The sequence below is a fragment of the Oryza glaberrima genome, chromosome 8 (genome assembly GCF_000147395.1).
Source record: "Oryza glaberrima chromosome 8, OglaRS2, whole genome shotgun sequence".
NCBI lineage: Eukaryota > Viridiplantae > Streptophyta > Magnoliopsida > Poales > Poaceae > Oryza > Oryza glaberrima.
The window spans coordinates 6519429-6530782 of NC_068333.1; positions in this window are offsets into that span (position 1 = coordinate 6519429).

The window sequence follows — 11354 nt, forward strand, 5'->3', positions numbered from 1 at the left end:
CTCTAAGGGGCCTGTTTGTTGGGGGTGGGGGGGCTTAAGGGGCTGTTTGGTTAGGTGCCACACATTGCCACACCACATGTTAGGCATGCCACAAATTGTTAGTTTAGCGTTTGGTTGCTTGTTTCAGTTGTGGCAAGCCACACTTTCTTGTTCCATGGGCCTACATGTCATATACTCATTTTTAGCCAAACATTGCCACACTTCTAGCCAACAAATAATTGGCCACACTTTGTTTGCCATGCCACACTTATGGCAAATTGAGTTGTGGCAATGTTAGGCAACAACCAAATAGACCTTTAGATTCTGAGAAGCAACTGATTGGTAGCCAGCTTCTGAGAATCTGGAAAAGCTGGGTTTCCCAGCTTTTGACTTCTAGTTCATTTTCTGGATTCTACAACTACAGCTTCTCAGAATCCAAACCAAAAGTTGAACTGTTTGGGGAGCTTCTAATTCTGGGAGAAGCTGGAGCAGCTAGAAGCTCCCCCAAACAGGCCCAAGAACACAGCCTTAATGGCAAGGTTACATCACTTGGATTTGTTTGCAACAAGAAGGCTTAAGAAGAAAGGATAAAAGAGATCATTTGATAAAGACTCCTCGAGTTGAGACTAGAACTGGATGCAAAGTTCTATGGGAGTTACCCTGAATCGAGTGCTACGAAAATATGAGATACATGATTTGGTTCTTGAGCATAATCATATACTTCAAACCCCTGAAATCCATCACTTGATACCATCACAATGACGAATAACTGAATTGCAGAAATTCGAGATTAAAATAGCAGATAGTACTGGTATTCAGCCTAGAATTGCTCATGAATTGGCTAGTCATCGTGTTGGAGGAACTGCTAACCTAGGCTACACAGGTCGTGACCACAAGAACTATCTGCGCACTAAACGCCAAAGAGAGCTAAAGTATGGTGAAGCTGGAAGCTTGCTATATTATTTTCATATTAAGAGTGTGGAGAATCATATGTTCCCATATGCTATACAATTGGACAGTGTAGAACAGATAACATATATTATAGGCTGATGCTAAAATATTATGCTCACTTTGGTGATGTTGTTACATTTGACACTATCTTTGGAACTAATCAAGATATCTGACCTTTTGGTGTGTTTGTTGGATTCAACCACTTTAGAGAAATTGTAGTATTTGGGGTTGCTCTTACCTTATGTATGATGAGTCATTTGATTCTTTTACATACCTTTTTGAAACATTTTTATCAACTCATAGCCACAAACAACCAAAAACCATCTATACTAATCAAGATGTTGCAATGGAAAAGGTAATTGTAGAGGTATTTACAGAAGCATGGCATGGATTATGCACGTGGCATATTAATCAGAATGCTATCAAGCATTTGAACCAAGGTAGGAGTGATAATTCAAATCTTCTTGGTGATTTTACTGCATGCATGTACTAGTATGAGAGCGAAGAAAAATTTGAAGATGTATTTGCTAGTATAAGAAGTAGGATGCAGAAACAAACATGGTTGGATAGCATTTATAAGCTAAAAGAGAAATGGGCTAAATGCCACATGAAGAACTTGTACACACTAGGAATGCGAAGTACTCAATTAAGTGAAAGTTTGAACAATGACTTGAAAGAATACCTTAATTCAGAATTGTACATTATTCGCTTCTTTGGGCACTTTGAGAGAGTTGTCCAAGCAAAGAGAGAGAAAGAAATACAATCAAAGTGTGAGTCAAGACAAAAGTTGCCATGAATCAAAATGAGAACTCCAATGTTGTTGCAAGCAAGCAAGTTATACACAACACAGATATTTGAAGCCTTTCAAAGTTAATATGAAAGATGCAATGCAGCTTATACAAGGCCATCAAGTGAAGGAAATACATATATTGTTAGAAATTGATCTCTTGGTGAGGATTTTGTACTTGAGGATGACATATAGTTCTTAGTAATAGTTATGAGCGCACAGTTTCCTACACTTGTAAACTATTTGAGAGAACTGGAATATTGTGCAGCCATGCATTAAAAGCTCTTGATTTGATGAATATTAAGCAGCTACCTGAGCAGTATGTCCTGGGTAGATTGACACAGATGGCACGTCTTAGAGCTGCAAAGGATGCAAATAGGAGAAATGTATAAGAAGATCCAATGTTAGATGTGACACGTCGCTACAAGTTCTTTTCACACAGATTTCTCTTTGGCCTCTCGGACAGCTGGATTTGAAGAATGTTTTTTATTAGTTGACAATGTAATTGATGGCTTATGTTAGCAAGTTGAAGAGAAAATTGATCAGTTGTCTATTACTAATGGCAATCAGTTTGAAGCACAAGATACAACTCAAGCATCTAGTAGCTTTGCACATGTTGTTGGCCTCAAGAAAAGACAGACACGACATAGTGGGTCAAAGAGAAAGAAAAACTGGCTCGACAAATATCACAAAAATAACCAGCAAAGATCAGAAAAGAACAATCCTTGCAAACAAACTAATGAGGTATGCCAATTACTAAATCAACAAATATAATCTATTCCTCAACTAATCTGCCTTATACTTGTTTTTAAACAACGTTAATTATTAGGCGACAAAAGTTAGTGAAGAACCACCACCACTTCAAAAATCTTCTAGGGTGAGCCTCAGCAATAACCGACAACATGCTGAAGCAGTTAAATTTTTTGGACGTTGCACACAACCATTGATGGTATGATTCAAAAATATTCGCTACTTTTTTTTTGCGACAACTCTATTGTTATTTTCATGGAAGTCATTTATGCTTTTATATGTTCACTTAGTCATGGGCGTTTCTTCATTTTAGGGTGACATGGATGGTCATGACATGAATTTTGGATTGATCAAGAAATTTGAAAATGCAATGTATTTAACTTGGTGTTGTCCTCCTTCTTATTTTACAGAAGAACTGTAAATATGTAAATCTCTATGTTTTGAAATCTTTAGACATATAATTATAGAACTTGTATTAATTTGAGTTCTAAGATTCTCAGAGTGGACAACAAAATGTTTTAGTTCACTCCAACTTCCAAATCAACATCTAGAACCTCAAATGATATGACTAGGTTTGATGTAAACAATCGGAAACTAATTTGTGCAAATGTTGATACAATATGCATGTCCTATGGCTGCTATGCTTATTGTATTATTGGTAAACAAGGGAACATTCAAACTAATGACAGATACATATACCATGTTGTTTGTATTTCTTATGACCACAGATAAATCTGCAAGCGCACGGAATACCGCTGTAGCACTTCACCTTCGGGTGACCCCAAAAGGATATCAAACTCAGGGAACGCGTGTAATCTATCTAAGACTAAGGCTATCCAAGGACAACAACTAATGGTAGGCAGGCCAGGCTAGAGAGGACTTTCTATGAGTTTTAGTTATCTAAGCTAAGCAAAGGTAATTTCCTATCTGTTGCTTCGGGCACCGACCCCTGCTGGTCTACCAGCGTGGTTCCGGCTATAGCTCTATGATGTACCTGGATGTGGATGATTACTTGGACGAGATTCAGGGCTGTCACCACCTGTCGTCTACCTCTGACAAAACCGTGGGATACACAACAAATAAAGGTAATCTCTAACCTAGACACAACGTCTAAGTTATTAATTTCTACTCTAATACTTGTACAGAAATTTCCTTCTTTATCCAGAGTCCTAGTACTAGAGCACTTAGTACGAATACTAAACAATGAACCCGCAAAGATGAAAATATATCTCACTTAGACTAAGTAATTAAATAACATAAGAAAGGATCTCGAATGCTTACTTAATAGAAGAAGATTCTCTGAACCCGGAGCAGAGTATACCGACAGCTCCGGTACTCCTCCAGAATTCCTCCTAGGAAGCTACACTCGTCGAGGTAGAAGTCAGATGAGCGCCAAACTTCCGGGCAATCCTCCAGAGCTTCCCCTCACTCTCTACCTAATTCTAATGTACAAAAGATACAATAGAGCCTCTTGTAATCCATCTCAAAGTTGTGTGTTGGAAATGAGAGTGAGCTCATCCTTTTATAGGCTCCAAATAATGGTTAAATTGATGGGAATTGTCGGAAATGCCCCGCAACCGCCATTGAGAAGTGATCAGCAGCGTACACGTGGAAGATGGCGATCAACGGCCACAAAGCGGGTTCGGCCGAACCAAAAAACCCTCCTCTCGGCCACCTCTTCGGCCGGGAGGTAGCTTAATGGGCCCCCAACATCATATACTATGTTTTGGCCCAATTATAAGTTGTTTTCATTGACATATGGGCCCTCTAATCCGTGTAAACGCGTCCTGAATGTGCAGAGGTGCATTTTGTCGCATGACAGATGTGTTTTCTCCTCAAATTACTTGCATACACATATTTCACCAACACTAGTGGAAATGATTAGTAATAATCCCTACCACTAAGTTGGATACCATGTTTTATTTCATTATATGCAGGTATTGACAGTCAGATATTATGATTTAAGGACCGTCAACACATGCATACACAACATTCTCTTTGTTTAGAACAATTTTAGATTACGAAAAGCCAATGACAGCTTTTCTTGAAGAAGGGGAGGATGATGAGGATCTACCTAGAAATTGTACTTGTCCTTTGCATGCGGATCAGAAAATAAGGTTAACTCGTTTCTCTATAAGTCTATGCGTGAAATATATGAGAATTTGATGCTAGATAATATTTGTCACTTTATTACTTTCAGACATGAGATATATGAACTATTGGCATGCATAAATAACATGTGGGTCCAGCGGGAGGTAGCTCACATCATTCAGAGTTTTCTATCACCAACAATTGCAAGTTGAAGGCATATTGCGCAAGCAGACCGGTTGATGCACGAGCAGTGGTATTGATGATGAACATGGGCCTTGCACGACATGCTTGGATGGAGTTCTACTATCCTAAGGCCCATCTTGGGTAGGGATGGAGTCCATCTATAAATTTTCCCACGAATTGAAGCCTTCCAAAACAAGGAATTTGAAGATAAGAAATAAAATATTCAATTCGGATTCGGTTTGGGTCAGCCTGGACATACCTCAACTAAAACATTTGTTTTTCTCTTGTCCGGAGTCCATTTTGGACGTGTAAGCACTTGCTGGAAAGCTAACTTCATGGCCCATGTGATGGAGTGGCCCACGAAAACAAATTCCTTCTAGTTCCACTGCAAGAACCGAAACAAACTGATGGTGCCGCAGAGAGGTTTCCATATTGTGTTGTATTTGATTCCTAGTTAGGTTTCAATTCAAATTCGTTTAAAACTTGTTGTTCTTCCGTCATTGATGTCGCATGTTTCACGTCTTCTCGATTTTTCGACAACGATCAAGAGAATACGACATCGTTGATTGTGAAGTCTGGGTACAAGAACGAATACTCATTTAATTTGAAGTCGGGGGCTACTGTTAGAGTTACAGATAAGGCATACCTTCTATCCTAGGGGTTGTGAGATATACGAATATGGTATATCTCATGGTATACGGAAAGAACACGTGTAAATTAAGGAATTAAGTGAATCTGTATGGTAAATATCTTTTATGAGTAGGGTCATATCTGTGTCCTACCTGGAGAAGGGAAAGACTATGTTGTATCATGCGGGGTCCGATGTCTTTGAGTTCTACTTGGAAACCAAGCTGACCTATGGTATATACACACACCCCTGAGAGGTTCATGGTATCGAATCCTTAGTGCAAAACACCCACCACCATAGATGCAATCTGGAGGACTTGAAGCCTATTCGCCGATAGATCTCGTCGAGCCCCTCTCGACAAGGATCTCGTCAGTAATCTGAGTTCAGTTGTCTTCTTTGTACTATGTGGTTTTCTCCATAATCTCATATAAACTGGATTAGGGCTGTCACCTTACGAGGGGCCTGAACCAGTATAATCTCTATCTCCTTGTGTGCTTGATGTCGTATCGTGTAGATCTTCATACCCAATACCATCAGAATACGGTATGCGAGTATCCCGTTGACATAACTATATAGAAAGTATAGATTCAGCGACAACTCTTAGGGTATATTTGGGGTTTAAAATTCTGAGAAGCAGCTAGTCGGTAACAAGCTTTTGAAAACATGAAAAAAACTAAATTTCTCAGCTGCTAACTTCTAATCATTTTATGTATTCTACCACTATGCTTCTCTGAATGTGGATGAAAAGCAAATGAGGTTGCCTCAACCATCATGGCAAGACAAGATCTAAATCACAGAAAATAATTGCGGAATTTAAATAGAGAAAGTCAATAACACAAAGAAATTCCTCAAATCATTTCCACTGTATAAGTGTTGCAAAACAACCGCTCAACGAGGAGCAAACTAACAATTCAATTAAATATGAATTCAAGCACAAAAGTTCAAGGGCAACCCACACAAATGCACCCAAAACTCTTTCAAAGAGCTACACAAGAGACTATCAAAAGGGATATCACCGCCATTGCATCCGCCCCTCTATTATAGCCTAAGATCCCCTAAGACAATATCACAATTGCTCTTAGAGTTAAACCCTACCCTAGCTCAATCTAAGGCCTTGTTCTATTTCTCAATTTAAAATTTCAACTTCCTCGATTTCCGTTACCACACTTTTCAAATTATTAAATGATGCATTTTTTACAAATATATATATATATATATATATAACTTATTTAAAAAAATTAAATAAATCCAATTTTCATGTTTATAATTATTAGTACTTAATTAATCATGTGCTAATGGTATTTTTTGTTTTGTGTGCGTTAAAAATCTTTCTCAAAACAGAGAGATCGAAAGCAGCCTAACGGCAAGTTTTATAAAGTAGATGATACAAGCTGCTTATTGGAAGATAAGTCGAATGGCTAGTCCAATTTATGAGAGATTGTCATTAAGAATGTAAAAAGAGCATGGATAGACTATGGTTATGGTTGACCCTGTGATGTATGATACAGGCAGGCAAGGTAATTAATGTTTTTTTTTGCTTTTGCGTTCCTTTTTTTTTGCTTTTCTATTTGTAATTTTTGTGGGAAAAATAAATGAATTATATGTATATATATATATATATATATATATATATATATATATATATATATATATATATATATTTATAGACTCTTGACCGTCACTATATTCGGGCTTTTTTCGAAGCCTGGCCACTTATGCCTAGTAAATAGCCAGTCTATCTTATCAATTAATTGTGCTCCGAAATGAGTGGGCTAGACGATACTTGGTACAATGGCGCGAAGCTGAACTTGATGTTGAGGCAGATGCTACATCTACAATACCTTAGGCTGACAAGTTGGGGAAAAGATATTGTATAATGCTGTAAAGTGATGGTATATGCACGTAGTGAAGCTGTAACATGGAGTAGCCAGTATATTTGTGCTTGCTGATTGTCTGTACAAAATTTACTTCCTTTTTTTAACAGTTGATAAGTTGTTAATTTATTTATCTTAAGAAATGTACATGAATAATAACAAAAAGTTGATATGGGAGCTGCCGTATTTTGCTGGAGTTGTGAGTCTTATTGCAATACTACATTAGGAGATTTCATATTTTTTGCAATACTGCCTTAGGAGATTTCACATTTTCATGTGTTTGTCAGTTTTCAAGTTTCAGTATTATGTAACAAAGTATCTATATTTATGTTGGAAACATGGTTATCTGGGGATAACAACGCATTTGTTTTGATATGAGACTCGTATGAGGTTTTGTGCTGTTTGACCATACATCCTTGTTTATCATGTTGCCTCTACTTCGAAGAAAATACTTGATAAATGGTTTTCTTTGACCAGACATTCTCTCAGCAGGAGCAAATATACACCTTCAATTAAATATGAATTCAAACATAAAAGAGGGCAACCCATACACAACTCACCCAAAACTCTTTGACACTCTTTCAAAGAGCTACCCAAGGGACTATCAGAAGGGATATCACCACTCTTGCATTATGTCCTCTATTTATAGCCTAAGACCCCCTAAGACAATGTCACAATTGCCCTTAGGGTGAAACCCTAGCATAGACTCGATCTAAGGCCTTGTTCTATTTCTAAACTTCAAACTTCAACTTCCTCGTTTTCTGTTAACACGCTTTTCAAATTATTAAATGATGCATTTTTTGTAAACAATTACTATATAGAAGTTATTTTAAAAAAAATAAATAAATCCAATTTTCAAGTTTTGTGTGTGTCAAAAATCTCTCTCAAAACAGGAAGATCGAACGCAGCCTAAGGGCAAGTTTTATAAAGGAGATGAATGCTACATCTAATTTTGACCACATCATCAACTAATAAATATAGAGGTAACATGTACAATATATCATATCAATCAATACTTCTAAAGCTGGCTGGTGACCAGCCAGCTAATTGGTCTACTTGGCGCATCTAGCTTCCATGATAAATGAGAGACTCCTTTGTGAAAAAAAAAGAATAAAAATGGAGCAAGAAAAGATGCCACAGTGCTCAAACTTTCTTGCAGCTTGTAGTCTCTCTTGAGATTTCTATGCTAATTCTCAATAAATTAAACCGGTAACATCACCTTTTGAAAATTGCAAAAGAAAAATTAGGAAACAAAATAAAGAGCAATGCGAATTGCAGAGAGACAAGGCTACACCTCTTCTCATGTCCTTTCAGTATCAGGTGTTGGCAATACTTGGGAATTGAGTGGAATATTAATTTGGAGTTTTTCCAAATGATCACCCTAGCAAGACTTAAATTTGCTCAGAAGGGTTTCCTGGAAATTTTCTATTTGGCAGCTTGGCACATCTGAAAGCAAAGGAATGGCTTCAAACTTCAGAATGTTCAGCCCTCTTTTCAAGCATGGAGATCTCTTTTTGTCAAAGAAGTTCTTCTGCATATGTGCAGAATGAATGATCATCTAAAACAAACTGTTTTTAATTGGGTACAAACTTTATAGTCTTTCTGTGTGACCCGCATGCAATCTCTGTATCATTGTAATTATTTTCTTTCTTTATAAAATTATACTGCTGGGCAAAGCCCTGGCAGTTTTCCTGTAAAAAAATATAAAGAAGATGTAATAAAATAGGAAATAAGTAATGACATATTGGAATGAAAATTCAATATTGTCTACTCCCTCCGTCCCATAATAGGTGACATTTTTGACTTTTTATTTGCAACGTTTGACCATTCGTTTTATTTGAAAAATTAGTGCAAATATAAAAAAAGATAAGTCATGTGTAAAGTACTTTTGATAATAAAGCAAATGACAAACAAAATAAATAATAATTCCAAAATTTTTTGAATAAGACGAATAATCAAACATTGACAAACAAAAACTTAAAAAGACAAGTAATATGGGACGGAGGTAGTATATACCAAGCATGTCTCTAAAATCAGAGCTCAAATAAAACAAAGAGAGATACACTTAAGCTCAAAATGTAAAAGAAAATAGAAAAAGTGACGCCATCGTCGAGGCTACGCCATAACTGGTCAATCGAATGCAGTAAAAATAGAAAATCTAAGTGCTCTTAAACAAAAGTTTCTAATTACTGAAAAGCTACACACATTTTCATTTTTTTTACTAAACATGCATTTCTCTACTATATATAGTTAAAAGGCAAAAAAAAAAAGTCGTTTACGTTGTCCGTTAATCCAAGCGACCTTCGGATTGTTCGTGCACTCCCACTTCGTCTTCCATCCCGTGTAAGCCACATTAACCTATCGATTCAGATTATTTTTGCATGCCAAGACGAGACAAGCCAGATCACTCCTCCATATACTAATGCATGCACCCTCTAGCGGCAACCATGCACAGATTGATTGATCCATATCGAGAAGAAGATCAAATCGCGATGGTTGGTAAGGCGGCGATGGCTGGTGAGGAGTGGTGGTATTAGTATCAGTGGAAGCGGCAGGGCGGTGACACTCCGCAGTTGTGACGGCATGATGTCTAAAGTCTAGATAGAGACGATGGGTGTAGACTGGTGGTGTTGATCAACCGACTGGAAGTAGTCGAGCGCCATCACAGCCGCAGCGGTGATATCGACAATGCCGACACCAACCATCCCCAATTTCACCTCCTCTGTCATCGCCCATGCCCTGCAACTGCCACTACGACGACTACGCTAGCTTTCCATCCATCGGACGAGTATCCTTTTTAATACGCAAAATCTAAATCGAGAGCGCTCTCGATTTAGTCATAACGAGCGACGCTAGCCATTGTCCAGATACGATCAGCCATTGTCTAGATATGTGTCTTGAAGAATCTTATTTTACTATAGTACTAATTGATCAAGTAAGTAGAAAAAATATTTCTACCATATATGCTTCAAATACAATTTTCTCTTAAATTACTCATCCGATCTACGATCCGATTACACCGTTGTGTTCGTAACAATTAAATCTTTACAACAAGATCTCACATGATTATATTTTGATAAAAAAATCATAAATTACTTTTATAATATATCTAAATTACTTTTAGATTTCACTAAGTTACTTCTTAAACATATAAAAGTAAATTCAATAAAGTTTTAAAGTAATTAACATATATTATAGAAGTTACTTTCCTCTTATTATAAGTTACTTCTATAGTATATGTAAATTACTTTTAGGCTTTATTAAATTACTTTTATATGTCAATGAAGTAACTTAGTGAAATCTAAAAGTAATTTAGATGTATTATAAAAGTAATTTATATTTTTTCATCAAAATATAATCATGTGAGATCTTGTTATAAAGATTTAATTGTTACGAACACAATGATGTAATCGGATCGTAGATCGGATGAGCAGTTTTAAAGAAAATTGTATTTGAAGTATAGGTGGATAGTGTCATATATTATCATATATGGAGTGGTAGCTGGTTTAGACAAACCTGCTACCACTAGCTGTGCAGTCACGTCCTTTTTAATACCCTTTTTACCAACATTGCAATGCTGAAAAACCCATATCAATCAATCAATCTCAAGCCAGAACTTTGTCAGTTGTTGATTGGGCCACGTGGCACAATAATGTTTAAGATAAATTCGGGAATTACTAGGAAAAAAAACAAGACCGTGTAAATGGAAACAAATAAATAAATAGATCTAGATAGATCCAGTGATGTGCATGAGATTAAAAGAAGAAAGGAAATAAATACTGTTGCGAACAAGAAAGTAAGTACTCTTCAGAACAAGATGGATATAAATAAATCAAGTGATGTATGTGAGGATCAATAAAAGGAAAGATATATCTGATTGATATCAAACATGCTTCCAACTTTTAGTATATGTAGTTTTTGCAAAACAGATAAACATTCAATATAATTTTTCATTCCAACTTCTCCGAGTGAATATAAATCCATCACCAAGAAACAAATCCGTAAAAGATCGAACATTAAAAAAAAAAATAGTCTCACTCGCCTCCTGGCTTTGGCACCTTCCTCAGCTTCATGGTAACCCCCACCAAGCTCATGTCGTTGCCGTCGCTCC